Here is a 27,550-nt window from a genome sequence, read left to right on the forward strand (position 1 = left end):
TAAAGTTGTGTACAATCATGGTTAGAAAAAAACCAGCATAGTTCACCCACATACAAGCAACCCCAAAACATGTTCAGATCAGATCAGATCAGTTGCTCAGTCGTGTCCAACTATTTGCAACCCCATGAATCGCAGCACGCCAGGCCTCCCTGTCCATCACCAACTCCCGGAGTTCACTCAGACTCACGTCCATCGAGTCAGTGATGCCATCCAGCCATCTCATCCTCTGTCGTCCCCTTCTCCTCCTGCCCCCATCCCTCCCAGCATCAGAGTCTTTTCCAATGAGTCAACTCTTCGCCTGAGGTGGCCAAAGTACTGGAGTTTCAGCTTTAACATCATTCCTTCCAAAGAAATCCCAGGGTCGATCTCCTTCAGAATGGACTGGTTGGATCTCCTTGCAGTCCAAGGGACTCTCAAGAGTCTTCTCCAACACCACAGTGCAAAAGCATCAATTCTTCGGCGCTCAGCCTTCTTCACAGTCCAACTCTCACATCCATACATGACCACAGGAAAAACCATAGCCTTGACTAGATGGACCTTTGTTGGCAAAGTAATGTCTCTGCTTTTGAATATGCTATCTAGGTTGGTCATAACTTTCCTTCTAAGGAGTAAGCGTCTTTTAATTTCATGGCTGCAGTCACCATCTGTAGTGATTTTGGAGCCCAGAAAAATAAAGTCTGACACTGTTTCCACTGTTTCCCCATCTATTTCCCATGAAGTGATGGGACCGGATGCCATTATCTTTGTTTTCTGAATGTTGAGCTTTAAGCCAACTTTTTCACTCTCTACTTTAACTTTCATCAAGAGGCTTTTGTGTTCCTCTTCAGTTTCTGCCATAAGGGTGGTGTCATCTGCATATCTGAGGTTATTGATATTTCTCCTGGCAATCTTCATTCCAGCTTGTGTTTCTTCCAGTCCAGCGTTTCTCATGATGCACTCTGCATATAAGTTAAATAAACAGGGTGACAATACACAGCCTTGACGAACTCCTTTTCCTATTTGGAACCAGTCTGTTGTTCCATGTCCAGTTCTAACTGTTGCTTCCTGACCTGCATACCAATTTCTCAAGAGGCAGATCAGGTGGTCTGGTATTCCCATCTCTTTCAGAATTTTCCACAGTTTCTTGTGATCCACACAGTCAAAGGCTTTGGCATAGTCAATAAAGCAGAAATAGATGTTTTTCTGGAACTCTCTTGCTTTTTCCATGATCCAACGGATGTTGGCTATTTGATCTCTGGTTCCTCTGCCTTTTCTAAAACCAGCTTGAACATCAGGAAGTTCACGGTTCACATATTGCTGAAGCCTGGCTTGGAGAATTTTGAGCATTACTTTACTAGCGTGTGAGATGAGTGCAATTGTGCAGTAGTTTGAGCATTCTTTGGCATTGCCTTTCTTTGGGATTGGAATGAAAACTGACCTTTTCCAGTCCTGTGGCCACTGCTGAGTTTTCCAAATGTGCTGGCATATTGAGTGCAGCACTTTCACAGCATCATCTTTCAGGATCTGAAATAGCTCCACTGGAATTCCATCACCTCCACTAGCTTTGTTTGTAGTGATGCTTTCTAAGGCCCACTTGACTTCACATTCCAGGATGTCTGGCTCTAGTTTTTGGTGCCAAATTATTGTGTCAGTTTCCTGCAAACTCTAGGTTCTCATATGCTCTCATAGAAACCCACATATTCCTAGTCAGGACTTTTATTACAATGCATGTTAATTGCTATTTAATTATCTGTGTTCTTCACTAGACTGTAAGCTTTGCAAGGACAGGAATGTCGAGTTTGTTCAATGTTACATTCTCAGGGCTCTGAGGAGAAGCTGGCACACAGGAAACAACTAAGAAATGCTTCTTGATTGGGTAGATGAAAGTGATGATCTCAGATCATGTTAGTGTGAAATTAAACAAAAGCCTGACATAGTGGATTCAGAGGAAGCCCAGCCAGCTGCTTTCCTAGGGCAATGCTTGATGGTCAGCCACTTTTTAACAATGTTTCTCTTAATAAAGGGCCAACTCAACCCTGTTTTTCCCCATCAGCAGAAAGAATTGGAGGTTATTTGTGCATCTACACCAGCATCGTAACAAAAGATATTCTTTTTCAGTAGCTCAGTGTGTATGGTGCTATGCTAGCTTCTGGAAATAAATCACTCAACATCTGCTTGGGGTTAAGCGAAATACAAAGTGCAAGGGAAGACAAAAAAATGATATTTTTTTGCCTGTTTTCTTATCAGTTTTATGCATATACTTAGGTCCATGCTACTACTAGGAGGCAGGTAATTCTGAATCTAGTGACTACTAATTCACATAAAATAATGGGCCCTGGTTTATCATCTTGATGGCCACAGTGGTGGAGCTCTGACAAGCCACAAAGGAGGCTCTGTAGTTGACACACACATACCTCTAGAGCAGCGGTCGCCAATCTTTTTGGCACCAGGGACCAGTTTCCTGGGAGATGATTTTTCTGAGGACTTGCAGGGCGGGTAGGGTGGGAATGGTTTCGGAATGACTCAAGCACATTACATTCATTATACACTTTGTTTCTGTTATTGTTACATCAGCTCCACCTCAGATCATCAAGGTCCACCTCGGATCATTAGGTCTGGAGAATGGGGAGCCCTGATCTAGAGTACACGCCAGAACATAAATTGTTTGGCAGCATGTTTTCATTTTATAAGGACCATAGTTCACTCATCAGCAGCCAGTTCTCACTTTAAACTCCCTAAAGGAGAAGAATGAAAACTAAAGGGAGTATGGTTCTTAAAGCTGTGAATACTTATCTACCAAGCTCCAACCCAAATCTCAAGAACTGACTGTTCTTACTGTTGAGTAGACCAATTATTGGAAAGTTGGCCAAAGAGTTACTGTGTTGGGCCTGAATTCAAAAAGGGAGGAGGCTTAGAACCTGAAATGTCCTTGAACAAGAAGATAAGTAGTGAAAGCTGTTCTCAAAAGGACAAAGAACAATTAGAAGATTCAGTCAAGAACAACTTCTGTGTGCTGGAATCCTGGCTACGCCTCTACCTTCCATATCAGAACTTCGTGCAAAGTCTTTTCAGCTGCCTAAAAGATTATATTCCCAGACTGTAAAGAACTCCTCATTCTCCAAGGCCCAGACTGCAGACACCTCCTTTGTGAAACCTTCCCAGATGGAATCAATTGCTTTCTCATTAATACCTCCACAGCATGGGATCTGTTCCTTTTCACTGCCTGCTTTGTATTAACAGTTATTCATGTCTGTATCTAGAAGGCAATACGCAAGCCTTATTTATAAATACATCACATGTGGTGGGGCTTATCTTAATGCACTTCAAAGAGTAGGTGTTCAAAAGAAATCAAATCCAGTGGAAACGTATCCAGTGCTAGCTCAGTTCTTAAGAGTCATGCAGAGCTGCCTTTAAGACAGGATTTTCATTATGCAAAGGGGTGAAATACAGCCCAGTGACTGTTTTCAAGAACTCTGGACAAAGAGGATCTCATGTTTCACTCACATGCATATACTTTATTACGTATGGAGGAAGGCACACACAGGAACTCTTTTTCATCTCTTTTCCTAGAATATATATATATATTAAATTCTGCCATTATTTTTGCTCAATTTCCTGACCTTCCATATGTTTTCCAAATGAGTAATAGAACACCGTAGGAAGAGTTATGTCCAGATTATAATGGTAAATAAGTTTCATTTCTCATTTCAAATTTGGTGAATCGAGAGAAGATGCCCAAACCGCTGTGGAGAGGGTCTATAAGGTGAGTAGACAGTATGGGCAGTGTGCCAAGGATGAATAGCAGTGTCTGCTGTGAACCCAACACAGGGCCACGTAGGTGAGGCAGGTGGCAGTGTGTGGACCAGAATTTTGCCATCTCTGGTTTAGGTGGGTTATGGTAGCTCATGTGCAAGGAGATGGCTCCTGAGTCTAAAATTAAATCCATGCAGAATTTACTTATTGAAAGCGACAGTTCTCATTTTAAGGACAACGGATTTTTATTTTCTCTTTTTTTCTTGCAGTTTTTTATATTGTGCTAAAACACACAATATAAAATTTATTGTCGTAACTATTTTTACATAGGCCGTTCTGTGGCATTAAGTGCATTCATGTTGTGAGTGCATCCATTTACCAAACTCTTTTTATCTTGCCAAACTGAAACTTTATACCTATTAAACAAACTTGGAACTTTTTTTGCAATTTAATTTTTTAAAGAGTAGTCCTAAGTTCACAGAAGAATTTTAAGAGAAAGCTACAGAGATTTCCTGTATACCCACATGCCCCCTACTACATGCTTAGCCTACCCCACTGTTGACATCCACCACCAGAGTGATACATTTGTTACAATTGAAGAATCTATATTGACAATCATATTGGCCCAAAGGCCACAGGTTTTTTTTTTCTTTAATTATTTCTTGGTCACGTCATGTGGCAAGTGGGATCTTAGTTCCCCCACCAGAGATTGAATCCATAACCCCCGGAACTGGAAGGCGAATTCTCAACCAGTGGACTGCTAGGGAAGCCGTCACTGTTTTTACCTTAGGGTTCATTGTTTGTTTTGTACATTCCACGGATTTGGACAAATATATAATGACATGTACAGGTACACCCTTATGTTATTATACAGAGAATTTTCACTGCCCTAAAAAATCCTCTGTGTTCCACCTATTCAACTCTCCCCCCACTCCCAGTCTCTGGAAACCACTGATTATATTACTGTCTCCATAGTTTTGCCTTTTCCAGAATTTCATATAGTTGGAATCATGCCTATAGCCTTTTCTGATTTTTTTTTCACTTAGTAATATCCTTTTAAGTTTATTCCATGTCTCTTCATGGCTTGATAGTTCATTTCTTTTTTATTTTGAATAATATTTCATTGTCTGGATGGACAACAGTTTGCTTATCCATTCATTTACTAAAAGACATCTTGGCTACATTCCAAGCTTGGGCAATTATGAATACAGCTGCTATAAGCACCCAAGTGCAGGTTTTTGTGTGGATATAAGTTTACAGTTCCTCTGGGCTGATAACAAGGAGTGTGATTGCTGGATTGTATGATAAACGTATGTCTAAGTATTATAAGGTACCACCAAACAACCAAACTGTCTTCCAGAGTCACTGGACCATTCTGCATTTCCACCATCAAATGAAAGTGAAAGTCACTCAGTCATGTCCAACTCTTTGCGATCCCATGGACTGTCCATGGAATTCTCCAGTCCAGAATACTGGAGTAGGTAGCTTTTCCCTTCTCCAGGGGATCTTCCCAACCCAGGAATTGAACCAGGGTCTCCCACATTTAAGGCAGATTCTTTACCAACTGAACTATCAGGGAAAATGCCAAGAATGAAATAATTAATTTCTGTTGCTTCATGTGCTCATCAGCATTTGATGTTGTCAGTGTTCCAGATTTTGGCCTTTCTAATAGGTGTGCAGTGATATTTCATTGTTTTAATTTGCATTTCTGTAATGACATATGATGGGAAACATCTTTTCATATGATTATTTAACATTATATATCTTCTTTGGTAATTTCTGTTAAGGCCTTTGGCCCATTTTTAAATCAGATTTTTTTAAAAAACTGTTAAGTCTTAAGACTTCTTTGTATATTTTTGATAACAATTTTTTAGCAGATGTATCTTTTACAATATTTTCTCCCAGTCTGTAGCTTGTTTTCTCATTTTCTTGACATTGGCTTTTTTGTTTTTTTGAAAAGTAGAAATTTTTAATGAAGATCAGCTTATCAGTTATTTCTTGGATCATGCCTTTACATTATATCTAAAAAGTCCTCATCATACCCAAGGTAATCTAAGTTTTCTCCTTTGTTATTTTCTAAGAGTTTTATAGTTATGCATTTTAATTTATGTCCATTATATATTTTGAGTCAGTTTTTGTGAAGGATATAAGGCCAGTGTCCAGCAGTACCATTTATTGAAAAGATTGCCTTTACTTCTTTGATAAAGATTGGTGGACTATGTATGTGGGTCTGTTCCTGGGTTCTCTGTTTTGTTCCATTAACTGTCTGTTCTTTTGTAGTACTACATTATCTTGACTACTGTAGTTGTGTAGTGTCAACTCCTCCAACTTTTTTTTTTAATATAAATTTATTTTAATTGGAGGTTAATTACTTTACAATATTGTATTGGTTTTGCCATACATCCTTTCCTCTCCTTCAATATTGTGTTGGCTCTTCTAGGTCTTTTGCCTCTCTATATAAACTTTAAAATCAGTTTGTTGATTTACATAAATATAACTTCCTAGAATTTTGATTGAAACTGTCGGCAATGCAGAAGACTCAGGTTTGATCTCTTGGTTGGGAAGATCCCCTAGAGAAGGGAATGGCAACCCACTTCAGTATGCTTGCTTGGAAAAGCCCATGGACAGAGGAGCCTGTGGGCTACAGTCCATGAGGTTGCAAAGAGTCTGAGATGAATGAGTGACTAACAATTTCACACTTTTCTGTAACTGGATCCCCCTAGAGTTAACTCTCAGAGTTGTCCACCTGAGCCTCCAGCAATTCATCAATCACAGTTTAGGTTTTTCTACCTCAGCACTGGGTCCCCTAGTGGTTTCCACCAGTGAGCCTCTGCTCTCTTAAGCTGCTTCTTCCTGTATTCACCATCTGACCCTTCAGTCAGTCTGCTCAGCAATTTATGTGTTAGGATGGAGTGGTGACTTTCCAGCTCCTTTTATGCAGAGCCAGAAACCAGAAGCCCTTTTGTACCTATTGGAAATATTTCTTTTTTTAGTTAAAATTTTTAATAATCAAATTACTCATGTTAGATTTAGAATGCACACAAAAGGAAGAAACAGGAATAATATCGTTGTTTAGTGGCGAAGTCGTGTCTGACTCTTCACGATCCCATGGACTGTAGCCTACCAGGCTCCTCTGTCTATGGGATTTCCTAGGCAATAATACTGGCATGGGTTGCCAGTTCCTTCTCCAGGGGATCTTCCTAACCCAGAGATGGAACCCACATCTCCTACATTGACAGGCAGATTCTTTACCACTGAGCCACCAGGGAAGCCACATATCTTTGCTGCTGCTGCATTGCTTCAGTCGTGCCCGACTCTGTGCGACCCTATAGCCGGCAGCCCACCTGGCTGCTCTGTCCCTGGGATTCTCCAGGCAAGAATACCGGAGTGGGTTGCCATTTCCTTCCCTAATATCTTTAGAATGGTACAATTACTATCTTGGTGAATGCCTCTCCACTTGGATACTGAGGCTCTTAGTTTTTCTCTGGTTTATCAACCCTTGTTCCCAGAAAAGGACTGAGACCCACTCATTCATACAGATTGAGAAACTTTACTAAGATACTGCTTCCAAGGTAATTTACCTTAAGTCAAAAGAGTAAAGACCTAACTGTGGATTTTAGGCATCAATTAGTGAACATTCATCACTGAGCAGATATATGTGGACACCTACCATGTGTTGAGTTGTATTCCAAGCAATGGAGATGTACAGTGAACACAATAGATACAAACTCCTTCCATCATGGGACTGGATTCTAGGGTGGAGAGTGATGTTAGACAAGAAGAAACTGGGAAATATATGCCTATAAAGGGTATGTAATAAGTGCTTTGTAGAAAAATAAAGGACGTGGGGTGGACAGGGAGTGGTGGGATGGGAGCTCTGCTTTTGTTTGCATGGTCAGGAAAGGACTTTCTAGATGACATCAGAAGTGCACATTTGTCAGGGGAAAGAGGATAAGAATGCAATTTGAGGGCAGGGACCCTGAAATGACTTTATTTTAATCATCCTGCCTGGGTCTAATCCAGAACCGACTATGTGCTTAGACCCCTGAATTTTTTTGAATGTACATTTCAGACTGGTTTGAGAAACACTTTATAAAACAATTGTTACATTGCTGCAAAACCCCCAATAAGCTGCAGACATAGAATCAGTGAAAGCTGGACTGAGTTAGACTTCGATTTCCTAGTATGTCCTGGGAGAAGCTGAATCACAGGCAGTTGAAAACTCCTCCTCCTCCCAAACAATGTGCAAGTTACCAATTAAAAAATGGTGAGACAGGATCCAGCAATGTCCCCACAATTTCCCAGTGGGCTCCAGGAAGGCTAAAACTTGATCTGAACAGGCTCTCTTGCTCCCCACAGATTTCACATTTTCCAGTGCTCAGTTCATAATTGGAAACAACCAGGACCCAGTACAGAAAGGCCATTTCCTCTTTAATGCCCTTGTGGTTTAACAGATTGTTGTGTTTGGAGCCTTTGGAATGAAGCCATGTTTAAAACCATGAGCTCATGCTTTCCATAGATGAGACTTGGTGTCAGATAGACTGTCACATTATTAAAAAAACAAAAGACAGCAATCAGCCACAAGCTCCAGGCATGAGTTTATTTGAAAGAAAACTATGTTACTAAAGCATAATTGTGATTTGCAGCAAAACAAATGATTGAAATTATTAAGCTTAAAATGTTAGAAGGATATATGTATGTGTGTGTGTGTATTACTTGCAGCTTCATATATATAGTTTTGTTTGCCTTTCACGATATTCATGGGAAGAAGGCAGGACAGGTATTATCATTTTCACTTTTCATTTGCAAAACTTGAGATCCAAGAGATTCCATGACTGCGTAAGGTCACATACCAAGGTAACACCGCCTCTCCTAATTGCTAGACCAGCTTCCTGTGTCATTCTTTTTCACCTCTTGCGTTCCATCTCAGAGTCCTATATCATATGTTAAGATTTCTAGAAAGACAACAAAGTATCAGAATGCTGTCTCTAATTTTTCTTCCTAGTAGAGAAACTGTGTCCGAGAAGGCAATGGCAACCCACTCCAGTACTCTTGCTTGGAAAATCTCATGGACGGAGGAGCCTGGTAGGCTGTAGTTCATGGGGTCACTAGGAATCAGACAGGACTGAGCGACTTCACTTTCACTTTTCACTTTCATGCATTGGAGAAGGAAATGGCAACTCACTCCAGTGTTCTTGCCTGGAGAATCCCAGGGATTGGGGAGCCTGGTGGGCTGCCGTCTATGGAGTCGCACAGAATCGGACACGACTAAAGCGACTTAGCAGCAGCAGCAGAGAAACTGTGTTTTCAGTCTTAACAAGCTTGACATTTTCTTTGTGCTGATTTGCAAAAACTCTGGGGACTGAGATATTCCTGTCACTGTCATTGATTTAAGGTGAATACAATGGCCTCATTCTAGCTTCTTACAAACACTTCAATCTGGATCAAGCAACTAAAATTTACAGGGAGCAAAGTAAGCTCTTTCTATCAATCTCAGGGTTAAGTACTTGCTTCCATCAGAGTTTAGGTAATCTTTTATTTGGAGCTGGCATGCTAATTCTAGCTGGCAGCCTCTCCTTTGGCACTTGATGTATGTAACTATGGGGCTTCCCAGGTGGCACTAGGGGTAAAGAACCCCCTTGCCAATGCAGGAGATATAAGAGACGTGGATTTGATCCCTGAGTCAGGAAGATCCCATAGAGAATGAAATGGCAACCTATTCCAGAATTCTTGCCTAGAGAATCCCATGAACAAAGGAGCTTTGTGCGCTCCAGTCCATGGGGTAGCAGAGTCAGACGTGACTGAAGTGACTTCGCACATAGGTATATACCTGTATTGTATTAGTTTCTTGTTGCTTCTTTAATGAATTATCATAGGCTGTGTGTTCTAAAGCAACACACATTTCTTACCTTATAGTTCTGGAGGTCAGTAGTTTGAAATGGTTCTCAGTGTCAAGGCATCAACTGGATTGCATTCCTTCCAGAGACTTGCGGATAAATCAGTTCCTTGCTTTTTCCAGTTTCTACAGATCACTTGCATTCGTGGCTCATGGCTCCATTTCTCTATCTTCAAAGTCAGCAACATGGGGCCGGGTCTTTTTCACACTGCCGTCTCTCTAGTTATACCTCTCTCTTCTGCTTAAAATAATCCTTTGGATTACATCAGTTCCACCTGGATAATCCAGGCTAAGTTTCCAAACGCAAGGTCAGATGGTTAGCAATGTTAATTCCATCTGCAGTCTTAATCTTTGCTGTATAATCTACACATTCACAGTTTCTGGGAGTTAGGATGTGGGTATCTTTTGGGGGCATTATTTTGCCTACCACCCATATATTGTTTTATTTTCTTGTTGTTTTCTTTCAAACAGTACACATTTTTATAGTATATAACTTGGGTAGTTTTTTATTGCACCACTAAATGTTCCTAAAGATGGTAATAAATGGCATTCTATTTTCTCATGAGGAACATTTAAATCAAATCAATTATAACTAAAACCCACAATATGTTATAAAATGAAAAGCACAGACATTTAAAAAATCTTTTAAATTGGTCAGAATAACATTAACCTATAAACCCTACAAAAGGAAGCATGATTGTATGCTGTCCAGTAATTGCATTTTCCTTGTTCAATGTACTGAAAATTATAAAGCAGGCAATGTACAATTCTCCTGCATCAATTAAATATGATTGAAAACTAGTACCTTGGCAAGTGAAACACCCAGAAAATACTTAGTAAATAAGAATTTCCCTTTCTTCATGGATCAGAAGGACTTTGAAAATGGTGATTTTTGATCACCCAAAGTCTCCAACAGCTTACTGGTGTTATTTCCTTGTGGCTAACAGTCTTCAAAAGCTCCCCTCCAGCTTTAGAAAGTGGCTTTTCAAAAATTAGCTACACTTCTCCCTATTGTGTTGTGAGGTAAACAAGTGAAACAGAGAGGAAGTGGAGGTGGGCGAGAGGCCTGGAGTCGCATTACTGGGCAAGACAAGCCACTCAGACGACAACATGGGGACAGCCTGTGTGTCTCGCGTCACACACCGCTCCTGTATATTGACTAGCACAGGCGTGCACGGTCACCTCCCCAGGACGTTTTCTCACAGCCATTAAATGTTTTCAAACATAAGTGGTACCTGATAAACCCTGTTGTTTTATCTACTGACTTAAGGACATTTCTAAGCCTGTATTCTTACTGCCTTTTAGTGAATTTATTTCAGGTATTTTCCCACTTCCTAGATTTGAGAGCGGTACACGTTTCGCTCTTTCTTTCTCTTCTTCCCAGCCTTCCACTCTTTCCTTTCTCTCTCTTTCTGTACTCCTTTCCCCTTATCTTCTTTTCTGGTATGTTTGTCCTTTCCCTCTTCTCTGTCTTCTTCTCGGTGTACATTCACGTTCTCCAGCCCTACCCGCTCTTCCCTGCTCCCAGCCAGTTCATCTCCAAGAATATCACCCTCATCAAGGTTAAGGTTACTGCAAGGTCACAAATGATGAGTAAACACAAATGATGAGTTATCACTTAGGTGCTTCAGAAAGTTCTATAGAATTCAGCACATGCTTTCCAGAATTAACTAAATTGTTTGTGCTGCATAGAATTTGATAAGAATGCCATGTTATTTTAGTGTAAAATTATTCTATTTAGTGTATAATTATTCTTTTGGTAGGGATTTTTAAAATGTTTTATGCCGCTTATCATTTCTCTATTATGAATTATTTGAAATATAAATAGTTTCAAATGGCAAATTGAAAGAAAAGTAGACTTATTTTTCTTAGTTAAAAAAGGGTGAATTTCAGTGTTATAATATCTTTGTTGGTGTGAAGGTTTAATTCATTGTTTATTTAAATCTGTTAAAGTATGTCTTATTAATCTAATAATTTTTATTTTGAATGTTCTTGGAACCATCAACAAGTTGTCAAAGATGACAGGTGGAACAATAGGTTTCCTTTCCTTCCTAATAATAATGGAGAATAAGAGAGGAGCTCTCTTAGGATATAATATTTAGACAAAATTCCAGAGAATGGAAAGTGGGACAAGTAATAACTGATATTTCATGCCAAGTGAGCCTGACCCCAGACTGTACATACAGGTGGGATATAGACAAGGAGGAAGTTGATTTGACCACAAAGCATTTTGGGACTTAGAAGTGCTGGATATGTGAAGGGCAGGGAGGATGAAGGCATGGGGCTGAAAATAGAATTGTTGTCGGCTTCTAAGCAGAATTACTGCAGGCAGATGTCTGTCCCCTAAGCCGTAGGCTAGACTTTTCTTCTCTGCATGAATTAAGTGGTTCTCCCCAAAATGACCATTACATTCTGGCATTTAGGAAAGCCTCCAGCCACACGGATTAGGCACCTATCAGACCCCTCACTTAAACAGTCAAAAGTCCTCCATACACGCACAGAGCACTTTACCAGCTTTTCAGCACTCCCTCGTAAATGTGGACGGATAAGCAAGGAGGTCAAGACATTTTAGGGAAGCTTCCAATAAGAAAGCAATAGAGCAGTGTAAACAGGAAAAATTAACTTTGGAGAAAACAGATGCAGGAAACATGAAGGAATGCAACAAACCAATAGACAAGCCATAAAACCTATAAAGAGAGTCCTTAGAAGTATTCTAGAGTTGATTGTGCCCATAGAACAAGAAAATGATACTGTGAAAAAGAACAGCTAGAGGCCAAGAATGAGAAAAAAAAGATTGATGCAATTTATAAGAAATCAATGGAAACGTTGGAAGATAAAGTCAAGATCATCTCCCACAAAATTAATAAAGAAGACTAAGAGTTAGAAAAGATGGGAGAAAAAATAAGGAAAATGGAGGAGCAATCCAGAAGGTCCAACATCCAAGAGTATTTTTCATAACTGAAGAGCTGAAAAATGCAGTAACCAGAGTGAGACGGACCTCTGAGTGTCCCATACAATGGATGAGAGAAGATTCACTCAAAGGCATATAAATTTGAAAATTTTCAAGTAGCATAGGTCAAGAGATGACCCTAAACCTTTTGGGGAGAGAAGAAGGGGACACCCAGAAAGGATTGATGTTTAGAAAAACTTCTGACTTTTAAAAATGGGTGCTAGAAGAAACATAAAAATGTGAGAACCAAAAAAATCAGTGGCTCTAACTTAGAGGTATGATCAAGGGAAGTCCCTGCATAGCATACATAGCCCAGAGCAGAACTATGAACCTCTAGGCAGGAGCAGACTCTTGAGAGTCCCCTGGACAGCAAGGAGATTGAACCAGTCCATCCTGAAGGAAATCAGTCCTGAATATTCATTGGAAGGACTGATGCTGAAGCTGAAACTCCAATACTTTGGTCACCTGATTTGAAGAACTGACTCATTTGAAAAGACCCTGATTCTGCGAAAGATTGAAAGCGGGAGGAGAAGGGGATGACAGCGGATGAGATGGTTGGATGGCATCACCGACTCAATGGACATGAGTTTGAGAAAACTCCAGCAGTTGGTGATACACAGGGAGACCTGGCGTGCTGCAGTCCATGGGTGGCAAAGAGTCGGACACGACTGAGTGACTGAACTGAAGAGAGATGGAGAGCTCAAGGGGATATGTCCAAGGAAAAACAGGAGTCCATAGAACAGTGCCTTATACATTGGGGATTTAAAAATAATGGATTATTATAACAGGAAGCCAGCACAATAAGAAAAGTAAAACAAGTAGAAATTCCAGGGAAAACAAATGGCTGTACATAAAGGAAATACTAGTACCTTGTGTGGCTTGGAGACCAACTAATAGAGTAGATAGTGGTCAGTGTCTACTGGCTGAGTTTCAGGTTTGCCTTTACGTTGTTTTAGAAATGGAACTACAGTTATCTATGTGGCTTCCCTGGTGGCTCAGAGGTAAAGAACCACCTGCAGTGCAGGAGTCACGGGTTTAATTCCTGGATCGGGACGATCCCCTGGAGAAGGAAATGGCAACCCATTCCAGTATTCTTGCCTGGAAAATCCCATGGACAGAGGAGCCTGATGGGCCATATAGTCCATGGGTCACAAAAGAGTCAGACACTATTTAGAGACTAAATAATAGTCATCTCTATTGGTTTGACAGAAGTAATGATATGAGAAAATGGCATGGGCTTTGTGTAAGGAAGCCAGTCCTCATCTATTATAGCAGGCACAATACTTTAGATAATGCCTAAAACTGATTTTTAAAAATAACAGCATGTTATTGAGAAAACAGAGAGATAATTTACAGAAGAATAAGGTTAAAAAGTCAAGAATCATTACCTTTGGGGATTGGGAGAGGTAGAACAAAATATTATTGCTTTTCATAACAGGCTTTAAAAATATTCCACTTTTTAAACTTGTGTGCTTGAGGTACATTACTTTTTTTAAAAATTTATTATAAAACAACCAAAATGCATTGTATTAAACTCAACTAGTTCTAGATTACAAACAATGAAATAAAGAAACAATGAATAACTCTAAAAGATTTTGGAGGGAACAATATGGGAAATTTGAACATGGAATGAAATTAGGATTATGTACAATGATTGCTAATTCTTAGGTGAGGTCATGGACCTGTGGTTATGTAGGAAGAGTACCTGCTTCTTAGGACAGGCTTGCTCATGTATTTAAAGCTGAATTGCCATCCTGTCTGCAAGTTACTTTTCAAATAGTACAGCCTATATATTTCAAAAGTGGCAGAATATTAGTATTTTTTAAATCCAAGTGCAACTGTATGGATGTTTATTTTACTGTTCTTTGAGTTTTTTGTACGTTTGAAATTCTTCTAAGTAAAACATTGAAGGGCTTCCCTGATAGTTCGGTTGGTAAAGAATCTGCCTGCAATGCAGTGGGGGGAAAAAAAAGCCAACTCACTGTACTCTTAGACCAACTTTTCCCCTGCAGTAACATTGAGGTATTGCCTGCAGATTTTACAGAGAAATTGGAACTGTTTTTACAGAGGGCTGGTTTTGGTGTGGTCTGTTCATATTCCAAACAGCACTGCCATAAACTGTTTACTGGTCATCTGCACCTCAATGCTGAAATAAGGGTCAGAATGTCAGGGAAATCAAACTCTAATGAAGGAGATGTCTAGTCAACTCAGGGCTGTGTTTAAAGAAAAAAATCATTGAACTTCAGAGAGTACTGAGACATTCTGTCCTCCGTGTTGTTACTGTGTTCCCTCAATTCTGAAGCCTATTTCCTGGCCCTTCATTTAACTCCCTGGAGAAAATAGATCATTTCTTTAAGCCCTAGTAAAAGGAGTAAGTCCTTATTAGACCACATTTTTGCCTCATCAATTTCTCCCCTGAAGAATTTGATTATTGTGAAGGGAGAAAATATATATACTTTTCCCACTATTTCATTTCTCCAAAGTTGATGGCATTGAAGTGCTGGGATCTCAGTGTCCAATTCAGTGTGATTTTTGGAGAGAAATTGACAAACTGTAGTACTATTTCAAGGAGCTTAACCAGGTTGCTGAAGGATTAGCACAATAAGAAATGAAAAATGGTTGAAGGAAGTGCAAATATTTAGGCTGAAAAGAGAAGTCTTAGTGGTGCATGATAAATATTATCCAGTATACTTAAGTAAATATTATATATTTTGTTGTTGTTGTTCGGTTGCTAAGTCGTGTTCAACTCTTTGAGACCTCATGAACTGCAGCACACCAGGCTTCCTTGTCCTTCACTATCTCCTGGAGTTTGCTCAAACTCATGTCCATTGAGTCAGTGATGTCATCCAACCATCTCATCCTCTGCCACCCCCTTCTCCTCCGGCCCTCAATCTTTCCCAGCGTCAGAATCTTTTTGAATAAGTCAGCTCTTACCATCAGGTGGCCAAAGTATTGGAGCTTCAGCATCAGTCCTTCCAGTGAATATACAGGGTTGACTTCCTTTAGGATTGACTACTTTGATCTCCTTGCATTCAAGGAGATCTCCTTGCAGTCAAACACACTGTGGTGTTTTGAACACCACAGTTCAACAGCATCACTTCTATGGTGCTCAGCCTTCTTTATGATTCAACTCTCACATCTGTACATGACTACTGGAAAAACCATAGCTTTGACAATACAGACCTTTATTGCCGAAAGTGATGTCTCTGCCTTTTAATATGCGATCTAGGTTTGTGATAGCTTTTCTTCCAAGAAGCAAGCATCTTTTATGTATAAAAGATATTAGACATATTCTGGCATAGCTCCACAAGGCAGAACTAAGATGATGAATGGAAGTTATGGCACACATACCATAAAGGAAAGAGATTTTTAATAATTAGTTTAGCAATGGTGGATGCCTTGAGAACTATCTTTCCTCATTAGAAGAACATTTATGGTGTGGATGAGTGGAGGTGAGGAAGCAATTCCAGTATCTACTGAAAAATTGACCCTTGAAGTATCTTAGGATAAGCTTCTCTGATTTTACAAGAAGCTGCTATTTTTGAATTAATGCTACATGCCAGCCTCTGTAATAGGTGCTTCCTCACAACAATTCATTTATTCTTAACAGCTTTAGCAATTGGGCATTCTCCATTTCTCATAAGAATGACCTGAGACTCATTGGTTAGCCACTTTGACCAAGGTCACACAGGAAGAAAGCATAGAACTAGAATAAGAACTCAGATCCAGATTTAACAATAAAGTCCAAGTTCTCCCCACCATATCAGTTTTTGGATCTGCAAGTTGTAATCCATTACATGAATGTGAAATCAGCTTAGTGTTTTAGAACCAGGATTTAAATTGATTAAAACAAAATAGAATGTATCAGAATGCCACCTAAATAGGAAAATAAGGAAGCATTGCTTCCTGAAATTGTTGGTTATATACTGGGCTCACAATGTGAAGGGTCTTTTTAGCTGCAAGTCAAGATGAACATCTTAACTTCATGGACCCTTAACCTTCTTGACTTCCCTTTCCTAGACTCCTTCAGTGGGGTTCACTTTGGTGACCTTTTCCCATGACCAGTCTCCCGTTAATGAGTTTCCTGAGGCTGCTTTAACAAATCTCTACGAATGCAGTGGTTTAAAACAACAAGTTCTGGAGGTCATGACTAATGAGCGTCCTTGGGGTCACTTTCCTTCTGGATGCTTCAGGGGAAATCTGTTTTCTTACCTTTTTCAGTTTCTAGAGGCCACCTCTGTTCCTTGGCTTGTGGCCCCTTCCTCACCTCATTACACCCTCTTGCTTCTGTTGTTACCTCCCCCACTACTCATTCTGATCCTCCTGCTTCCCTCTTATAGGACTCTTCCAAATACCATGGGTCAACAGTCTCCGTCTCTCAAGATCCTTAATTTAATTACATCTGCAAAGTCCCACACACCATGTAAAGTAACCTACTCACAGGTGCCAGGGCTTAGGCTGTGGATATCTTTTGGGGGCTAGATTCATTCCACCACACCACATTTACATTATAAACTCTAAATGCTTAAACTTTAATACTCCTCTTTCTGATCACGACCTCTTCTTCATTTGCCCTGTTTGTCATTTCCTTTGACTTGCTTTTCAGTGGCTCACAGTCTCAGCTGAGACTTCAACTGGGCTCCATCAAAGGCTGGTGGCTTCTCCCATTCTTCAGAGCAGTTTTACAGACGCCTTTCCTGCTTGCCTCAAGTAGATGTTTTCACCCTCTACCTAAAGAGGAAAAGAGGTTCCTCCTATGTATCATTTAGTGACTCTCTTTTCTTCTTGTACCATCTGTGATGGAGAATACAGCATTTCTAGTCACAAAAAGTATTAGAGAACAGTGTTTCTTTTATTGAAGGTTTCACAGGTAGAAGAGACACAGGAGTTTACCTTGTACATTTCTTATGATGCTAGCAAAAATCCCCATTTTCCTTTTGCATGTCTTTTTCGTTGACCACTGGCCGATACATCTTCTCTTGTGGGCTTTTTTTTTTTCTTTCCTTTTCAGCCTCTGCTTCTCCAGGTGCCACTTTGTTTACATCTGGATTATTTCTGAGACTCCCAACTTGTCCCTTCTCTCTTAAACACAGTTGTTTAAGACTTCCTCAGTTGCTATTTCCCTTCCTCCTACCACTTAAATGTTGTCTTCAAGGATGTGAAAGTCTATTCTATTTTCATAGTAGAAGTCTATTCTTTTTTTCTAAAAAAAAAAAAAAAATGATTTTTTTTCTTTTGCCCTTGGTTGAAAAGTACTAAAGTTACCCAGACCCATTCTCCTTACAGGGTTGTAGGAGATTACAAATAACTAAAATAAGTTTGTCCCACTATAGTTATGACTTTGGTGTGGCATATAAAGTGGAGACAATGGGTGTGGACTTATTCTTTCATGAAGAGCCTGTGGAAAGGCAAATCTTGCTTTAACTAATTCCATTTTAGAATACAATGAGGGTATAATATTTCCTAATGCTCACATTCACGTCTTTAGCATCTTACACTAGACCTGCTCTTTATTTTTTTCCCTTTCTCTGCTGTGGTACTTAGTGAAGTTAACATGCTATGAAATTCTCTCCTGGTTTGCCAGCTCCCATCACCAAGCCACCAGAGAAGGCATTCCCCTTTGGCCCTGAGCCATTGGTAAACATCCCTGGAATGCTCTGTTTCAGTTCAGAATCACTTTGGTGGCCATAGCAACAGTCTTGACAGGCTGCTGTGCTCTTTCCGTTGATGGGAGCTCTCCCTGATTGGGGCTTATTGCCCATCAGAGATTGTCACAGTGAGAGAAGCAAGACCAGGGCCGTGTTCTCCATAGCCCAGGGAGGGATTTGCATCCTTAGGGTAGTTTCTGATGAGAATGAAGGCCTGCTGAGGCATCATGAAAAAAATAGTGCTGTGCCTCAGCTGAGCCTACCCTAATGGTTTTCTGCTCCCCGTGGGAGACAATGCTTTTGCTTGTTCTCCCTAATAACATGTTTCCTGGGCTCCCAAGGTGTTAGCTGTTTTTTTTTTTTTTTTTTTTCCTCTCTCTCTTCCTTTTGGTTGGACGTATTTTCTAGAGTTGACAAACATGGATTACTGCTTAGAGAGACAAAAAAAAAAAAAAAAAAAGCAAAGACATAGAGAAATTTTGAGAAACAAAAATTGTTCTGATAGAAGATTTTTGGGAGAAAGAGAAGAAGTCAGAAATGACCTTAGGTGTCTGATGGGGCTAGAAAGACCATTTTGTGAAACTGTCAAACTGCCTGTCCCTGAATACAGTGTGACAGAGAAGTTCTGATGAGTTTTTGGTTGCTACAGGCTCTTAGACGATCTTGCTGATTCTGATGGTTTATCTGGGAACACATGGTTTGAGATGTGATAAAAATTCCCTTTTTAATTTTTGAGAATAGTAGATTTGGTGGGGTTCATCAGGATTTGTGTCAGGCCAGCTTATTTCAGTCTGCATATTTTCTCCTGTGAAATAATTTCACATTTATTTCACATTTCAAATCCAAAACATTTATTCACCCATTTCCTAGAATGATTTAAACTTTTTTATTTTTTGCATCTTTAAAGTGTCCTGATCTGCCAAAATGTTATGGGCCTTCCCTGCAAACTTCAGGGAATATTCTTCATGAACTACAATCAACAATCATTATTGCTGAAACTTCTTTCAATTGAGATGAACTGTTTGATTAGAGTCAGTATGAGTATTTCATCATATTCATAGTATTATGCCTATCTGTTGGTGGGAGAAGTTAAAAAGCAATCAAGCACCACCTAAGGGGAAAATGTAGTGTTTTCCAAAGTATAGTACACGGATTATCTGTCAGCAACCTCAAGGTGATTGCTAAAATGTGGATTCCTGGGTATCACATTAAACTTACTAACTAGAATGTCTGGACAAGGCTTCCCAGTGTATGTGTTTTTAATAAGCTTTCCATGTGGTTCTTCTGCACACTAGAATTGGAAATAAGTGGATCATTTGATGCCTCATTCTCTTTGGTAGTTACATTTTAAATTTCTAAAAATCCACTTAATTGGGCTGAGTGGCTGTCCTACCTACCTATCTATCTTCCTTAAGAAAAATAGTGAATCTGTGGAGAGAGCTCTTGGGAACTATAATTGAATAAATGCACTCAGTTCCAAGTACTGTCAAGTAAGAAATGAGAAAACTAGTTACTAGGCAACTTTTCTGCTCTTATGTAAGCCGAAGGTTTTCTTCTGAAACTCAAAACTGGGACAACCATAAAACAAGCATGTTAACCATGCCTGCCAGATAGCAGACTGAATGTATGTGAATTTGAGCAAATTCTGGGAGACAGTGAAAGACAGGGAAGTCTGGCATGCTGCCGTCCATGGGATCGCAAAGAGTTGGATATGACTTACCAACTGAACTACAAGGTATGGAAATGATTGATTGAATCACCGGGAGGAGTCCAAGCACATCACTTTGAAGGAATCCATGAAGACAGCAAGGCCTTATAAGAATTACCTTATTCTGTTCTTGTCAAAATTCTTTAGCAAAGAATATGTTGTCAACCCCATTTTATAGATGAGGAGAGTGAGGCTCAGAGAGACTAAATGACTTGTGTAAAGCTACCTTGCTTAATCGTGCTGGAGTTGAGTGTTGAACTCAGCCCTGTCCCCGGACTTTTCTGCTAGGGGAACACAAATTCTGCTGTAGATTATTCTGTTTCCAGTAGGAGAAGGGGGAAGGTCGGATCTGGCACCCATCATTGACCTAGAGACTTTATTAGGTATATACTATGTGCTGACACTCACACTAAGTTTATTGAAGATTTCAGCCTTGGTTCATTTGAAGAAATCCCAGCTTGGGAATTGGGCTTGATTATTCCTAAGACATGCTCTGAAAACCAGCCTCCCAGGCTGAGAGGTGTGTGAAGTTTGAGAAGTCTCCCACCATCGCTTCCAGCTCTAAGACTATCAAACAGCAAGAAAGAGAAATCTATCAATTCTGTCTCCTCTCAAAATTTCCAGGCAGTTCAATTTACATCCATGCACCACTGATTCTCCCCTAATTAATGTAATTATTATGAAGAACTGGCTCACACGATTATGGAGGCTGAGAAATTGCACAATCTGTCATCTGCAAGCTGGAGAACCAGGACAGCTATGGTGTAATTTGGCCCATGGCTGAAGGCCTGACAACCAGGACAGCTGAGGTGTCAGCTCCAGTCTGAGGGCCAGAGATGATCTGACCCTGAAGAAATTGAATGATACCCACCCACATTGGAAACAGCAGTCTACTGAGTCCACTGATTTATATGCTAATGACATCTGGAAACACCCTCACAGACAGACCCAAGAAATAATATGTAACCTGGGCACCTCGTATTGTGTTACAGTGACATAAACATCACATCAGGCATCTGGGATGAGTTTTCCTTATACTATCATAATAGCTAATAACTCACATTTATTAGGTACATGCTGTGTGCTGGCAGTTCTGCAAGCACTCTATACTAACTCATTTAATACACATGACACCTTTTAATAAGCTAATTAGCAAGTTACTACCACTATTTATATTTTTCACATGAGAAAGCTGAAGCCAAGAGAACTTGCAGCTAAGAGATGAAACAAAAGGCTGAACATGAGAATAATTGCTTTCAGTCATTCCTTTATATTCATCTTCACTGTGGATGATGCTATGATAAAATGAGCTACTTGTAAAGTAAAAAAAAAAAAAATAAAAAGTGGGAAAAAAATTAAACAAGAAAAAAAAATAAAATGAGCTACTGTACATTTATGGCTACCTACCATATGTATGTCAACCCTTCTGCTAGGCATTTTATAGAAAATGTCTGTGATAGTTACAACTGTGCTAATTAAGATAGATTTTGCCCCATTTTACAGATGAGAAAACAGAGGCTCTATGTATTAACTAATTTGACCATGCATGCTGTGCATGCTAAGTCACTTCAGTCATGTCTGACTCTGTGACCCTATGGACTGTAGCCCAACAGGGATTCTCAGTCCATGGGATTCTCCAGGCAAGAATACTGGAGTGGGTTGCCATGCCCTTCTCCAGGGGATCTTCCTGCGTCTCTTATGTCTCCTGCATTGTCAGGCAGGTTCTTTACCACTAGTGCCATGTGGGAAGCCCAACTTGACCATAGCTTGTGCTTTCAATTAAACCCTGTCATAACTTTTTGATTGTATATATTTTTTGAACCCATCTCATCAATTTTTCAATGAAGGGATATTTTTTCTACTACTTAGCCTCTGAACTGACAGCCAGTGATTGGTAGATGATCTTGTGTATATTAGGGTTTAGACAGGTTCCTCTTATGAGCATCAGAGAGGTATGACGACACGTAGGTTGATATTCTAGGGCTCTCATGGGAACAGCTCCTTCTAGAAGTAGAGCTGGGGTTTTGATGCTGTCTGATCATAAGCCCAGTCCCAGGCTTTTCCTGGTACTTTCATATCCCTTCTGATCTGGCCTCAGGATGATGGCAGCCCCTTCACACAGCCCTTGTCCTGCCAAATTGTTCCTGATGATTCATTTTAATCTTGGTAAGTGTTGCATTTTTTATACCTGGTTGCCTGTCTCAATTCTCTGAAGTCTGTGTGCATTACACTGGTATTTCTAAGCCGGCTCCTGATTGACTTGATTACAGAAAACAAACTGTGATCAGTGAAATGTCACATATTTGTAGCCTGTTTTTAAAATAAGTCTTCAGATTTGCCCTTGATTCTAGCACCTGTCACTGTGTGATATAAACGTGTATGGATCCCTTTCTTCACTAGTCAGCCGTGGTCTAGATATATGCTGTTCAGAATCCATGGACAGAGGAGCCTGGCAGGCTACAGTCCATACGGTCACAGAGTCGGCCATGATTGAGCAACTAACACACACACACACACACACACACACGGCAGCTATTAATCACCTAGGGCTGTTTAAAGATAATAGAGTTTAATGAAATTAAGAATTCAGTTCCACTGTTACATTAGCCACAGATCAAGTGCTCAGCAGACACATGAGGCTCTAGAGGCTATCAACAATGCAGATGCATCTGTCGTGTCATGGTAAAAGGACTAGTTTTAAACTAGATTCTGATGAGTAAAAGGGGAATGTTATAATCTCTAAGGTAATAACTAAGAGAAACTGCATACATAGGTAATAGTATTTAAAAGAGAGTGATAATTGATTAATTCAGAAAAGGCCAAAAAAGATAGCTAAAGAAACATAAGAACATATGGGACAAACAGAAAACAATACAGTGGTCTATTTAAACCCAATAATGTTAGTAATTTTATCAGATGTAAATAGGATACATTCTCCAATGGAAAGACAAAGAAACCAAAATGCAAATACATTCTTTGGTGTATAGAAAGGTTAAAAATAAAAATAAAAATCTTTAAAAACAAACAAACAAACAATGCAGATGTAGAACATCTCTGTCATCGCAGGAAGTTCTATTTGACAGCATTGTTCTAGGAGGTGGGGGCCAGATCTGATTGTTAACAATACCTGCCTGGCATATGGGTGACTAACAGGTGGATGAACCAGATACATGTTTCTGGCCTGAGCTTTACCTAAGGCTGCTAAGACTAATATGTAGAATCTGTGGATCAATGACATTGCCAGTTACACTCCCTTTTGTCTCCATGGGGGCCTGTCAGGGAGCTCTTGGCGTCACGGCAGGTGGGAGAGGTTATTCCTGGACTGATCTTCCCAGTGGTCTCAGCTCTGTGTTTTGTGGCTTCTGTCATCCCCTGACTTCTGACTTAAGGTCCTGGCTATGCATTAAATGATAGAAAGTTGTTCTTCCTCTAACAACCCAGCAACAGAAAAGTTAAAAGTTAATAATTCTGGCAGGTTGTCATGGCTTTAGGGCTGGGCCAGGTTTATTGGAGACTGTAGAAGTTCAGTCTGTCTGTGCCCTCTAAAAGCATTTACCTCAGTGGCCTTTGTCTCTCCTGGACCACAGCACTGGAATCTGTAGCACTTAGGGAGACACATCCCCCACCTTCTGCAAGGATGCTGTGTTTGGTCGAGAAGGGACTGTGATACAGGACTTAAGGGCTGGCCTCTAGGCCCAGAGGTCATGGACCAACCTCTTGGCACATGTGAGCACTGTACCCTTTTTTGACACAAAAATTCTAGGTCTTTGCTGTTCTCCTTTCTGCTGTTTTATGGATGTCAGTCTTGTCTTCCTGGCTAGGTTGTAAACCTCAAGGGCAGGGGTCACTGCCCCTCTTAGACATCTTAGCCCCGGGCTGGACATGTGACAGATGCAGATTGATCATCAAGAAGGGTGATTTTGGGGGGGGGGTCTTATTTTATCCTCTTTCCTGTGTATATAGTAGGCCACAGGTGATATCTTTCCCAGTGATCTATGTACTATAACTGAGTGTCTTGGATACATCTTTATCCCAAATCAATTTTTTTCTCTTCTTGATTTCAGAATAAGTTCATGTTATTGTCTTCATCACCACGGGAAAAAACAAACTGATCTGGTAACTTCTGACATTTTCAAATGAACAGGAATTTCTTTCCAGGACAGGCTAATGAGTTAGTGACAATGCTCCATCGCACACCTCTGGGGGCTCCACTCACAGTTTTATCTATGTGAATATCACCCCCTTGACTTGTGCAACACAGGGCCCTGAGTGTTGGAACTGGTTTGATAAGTTCCCCCATGTCTTTTACAATACCATTGTTTTTATTCTTCAGCCTGCTGTTTTTACCTGTGGTAAAAGCTGAAGGCATGACAGCCTAGACCAGGTGACTCTTCAAGGCCTCATGGCTTTGCAATCCTAGAACAGTCTATTCACAAATTTCTTGTAAGACACTGCCAGTTTCCCACTGGACCCAAAATCTTTGCACTAACTGAAGTATAACATCAAGTACATCCAGATGACTAATACTTTGATAGGAGTTGAGGAGAAGGAGGAGATGTTATAGGCAACTATTCTCAGTGGAAGACTAGGAAAAATAAATTGGTCCTAAAGATTCTGAAGGTCCTACCCCTGTTCCTCCTTAGCAGAGAGCAGTAGAGGTTCAATGCCAGATGATTCTCACCAAGGTAGCTCAGCCCTTTGTCTCATCCCCACCGTCTGGGGCTGAGGAGGAAGCAGTAGGAAGAGTCTGATTTAATGGGTCTCAAGACATCTCTGGAGAAGGCAATGGCATCCCACTCCAGTACTCTTGCCTGGAAAATCCCATGGATGGAGGAGCCTGGTAGGCTGCAGTCCATGGGGTCGCTAAGAGTCAGACATGACTGAGTGACTTCACTTTCACTTTTCACTTTCCTGCATTGGAGAAGGAAATGGCAACCCACTCCAGTGTTCTTGCCTGGAGAATCCCAGGGACGGGGGAGCCTGGTGGGCTGCTGTCTATGGGGTCGCACAGAGTTGGACACGACTGAAGTGACTTAGCAGTAGCAGTGGCAAGGCATCTCCTTGCCTTAAATTTCTTTCACCGGCCAGTCTCTAACATTTGAAATGAACTAGTAGACGTTATTAAGGCTTCCCAGGTGGCATTAGTGGTAAAGAACCCACCTGCTTGAGACATAGGTTTGATCCTTGGGTGGGGAAGATCCCCTGGAGAAGAGCATGGGAACCCACTCCAGTATTCTTGCCTGGAGAATCCCATGGACAGAGAAGCCTGTTGGGCTACAGTCCAGGGGGTCACAAAGAGTCAGACATGACAAGTGACTTAGCACTCATGGAGTAGACATTACTTTTTGTATCAAGTGACCCTTCCTGTAAAGAATTAAGGAAAGATTTAAAATGAATGTATTAGTGTTAGAAATCAGAATAAGGTTACCCCTGGGGGTGATATTGAGTGAGAAGTGAAGCAGGTAGTTTCGTGCTACTGGAAAGCTTCTCTTCCTGAATTTAGGTGTTTCTTCTGTGAAAGTTTTATGGGACTTTGCAGTTATAACTTGTATATTTTTCTGCAGGTTTATAGTGCTTTGAAATAAAGTTTATTTAGAATAATTCTTAGTGCCTCAGGAAACATGCTCAGGTATTTATAACTTAGAACAATGAGGTGAGTTTATTTCCAAAAGACACTGAGCAGCATGCTGGGATGCTGAGAGGAGAAAGAGATGACTGAGGTGAACGGAGGTGAAAGGGCAACTTGTGTTCTTTGGGCTTCTGCCAGGGGCTCACCCTGCCCTGGTTCTTTCAGGAATCGGAGAATTCCCCAGAGAACTGGATAGTTTTTCTTCATGTCCATTCTCAGTCTCCTTCAAAAATATGAGAGGTGACACACACACACTGATTTATTTAACATGGATAACCAACAAGAACCTAACTATTTAGCACAGGAAACTGCTTAATGTTATCTGGTAGCCTGGATGGGAGAGGAGTTTGGGGGAGAATTTTGTTTGTTTAGTCACTAAATTGTGTCCAACTCTTTTGTGACCCCATAAAGGTAGCCCATCAGGATCTGTCCTGGGATCTGTCCATCAGGATCCCAATCCCTCTGTCTGTGGGATTCTCCAGGCAAAAATACTGGAGTGGGTTGCCATTTCCTCCTCCAGGGAATCTTCCCGACCCATGTCTCCTGCATTGGTGGGCAGATTCTTTACCATCTGAGCCACCTGGGAAGACCTTGGGGGAGAACAGATACATGTATGGCTGAGTTCCTTTGCTGTCCACCTGAAACTATCACGACATTGTTAATCAGCTCTACTGCAATATAAAATAAAAGTTTTTGAAAAAAGATGCAAGAAGTAAGCAGTATATAAAGGAGAGTGGAATGTAGAGCGCCTTCTCTGATTCAGATCCAGAGCTGGCAACAGAAGAAGGTGGCCCTCTTGGGCAGTTAGCTTCAGGGAGAGCATGGAGCCAGTCCTTACTTCTATTGGAATGCAAAGGGTGTATGATTTTCCAGCATGACCCAGCTCTGGTTAGACGAGAAGAGACCAGTGAACTGTGGCCCCTTGGGTACCAGGTGTATAAAGCTCTGTGTTTATATGTTGAGGGAGAAGGAGATGCAGAGCTCAGCTGGGAAATCTTCTCACCTCACCCTCCTGGAACCAGAAGCATCTCTTCATCTCCTCTCCTGTCCATCCCTTCTCTGCAATACACATGGGGTCCTGAGGCCAGCACCCTCCCCTTCCTATGAGCAGATGTCCTGCCTCCCCTCCAGCTGATGAGTCACCCAGCTTTCCTTGGGCTCCGTCCAGCTTCTGAGAAGTATTTAGGATGGAGAGGTAGCTGATTTCCAGGTGCCTGATGGCAAAACTGGCCTTGTGTAAAAATGCAAATGGAGGAAGCAGTTAAGAAAATGCTCATTTGACTTTTGGGCACCCTCATTCATGTTGTCCATAAAACAGTTATTGTGTTCTCAACTGGAGTCCCATGTGTTTCTTCTGCACCACCTGGGTCCAAAATTTGAGGCTGGAGCAATACCAGTTCATCCTTCTTGTTGATGTTACTTTTTTTTCCTTCAAAGACTTTAGTATTAGATTGATGGAAGTTGCACAAAGGGACTGCACTCCAGCCGTGCCTGAGGAGTCCTTGCCTTCTATTTAATTTCCGTGGAACAAATGAGCTCCATTTGCAAGAGGTCCACTGTCTATTTATGTCCCTGGTCTTTGTCTCAGAGTAGAAATAAAACTGAATCTCAGCCCTACATGAGTCTGTTTATAGCTACTTTACAGTCTGGACCTTGTCAATGCTTCTTGTCCCAGAGGTTTTTTTTTCTCAAAGAAAGATGCTGAGAAAAAAAAACTGTCAGCAAATGTGAGCAAATTTGAAGTCAGATGTCAGCTATTGGTGTTGGTAGCTAAAATATTATCACTGTGCATTTGTAAAGCTGTTTGCATGGCACTTTGATAAGCCTCAGTTCATTTGCTCCTCCTGACAGCCCTGTGAGGTGGTAGGCATTATCTACATTTTACAGGTTGAGTGACCTATTCAAGGTCACACAGCTATTCTTATGACTTTCAGTAAATTTTTTTTTCTATTCTCCTTATTATCGAAGATACTTAAAAGTCAGTAAT

General features: G+C 40.7%; 1 protein-coding gene across 8 annotated transcripts in view; it reads left to right on the forward strand.

The window, feature by feature from the left end:
• Nucleotides 1-27,550, forward strand: part of ADAMTS12 (ADAM metallopeptidase with thrombospondin type 1 motif 12) — a 384,678-nt gene that overhangs the window by 108,768 nt on the left and 248,360 nt on the right. Inside the window, exon 2 of one of the 8 annotated variants that reach the window (XM_055554965.1) lies at nt 22,033-22,100. The exons of the other annotated variants lie outside the window; for them this stretch is intronic. The gene's annotated coding sequence lies outside the window, so the exon portion shown is untranslated. The remainder of the gene's footprint in view (nt 1-22,032; nt 22,101-27,550) is intronic. 8 annotated transcript variants of the gene reach the window in all.

This window comes from Bubalus kerabau, chromosome 18, assembly GCF_029407905.1.
Source record: "Bubalus kerabau isolate K-KA32 ecotype Philippines breed swamp buffalo chromosome 18, PCC_UOA_SB_1v2, whole genome shotgun sequence".
NCBI classification, from domain to species: domain Eukaryota; kingdom Metazoa; phylum Chordata; class Mammalia; order Artiodactyla; family Bovidae; genus Bubalus; species Bubalus kerabau.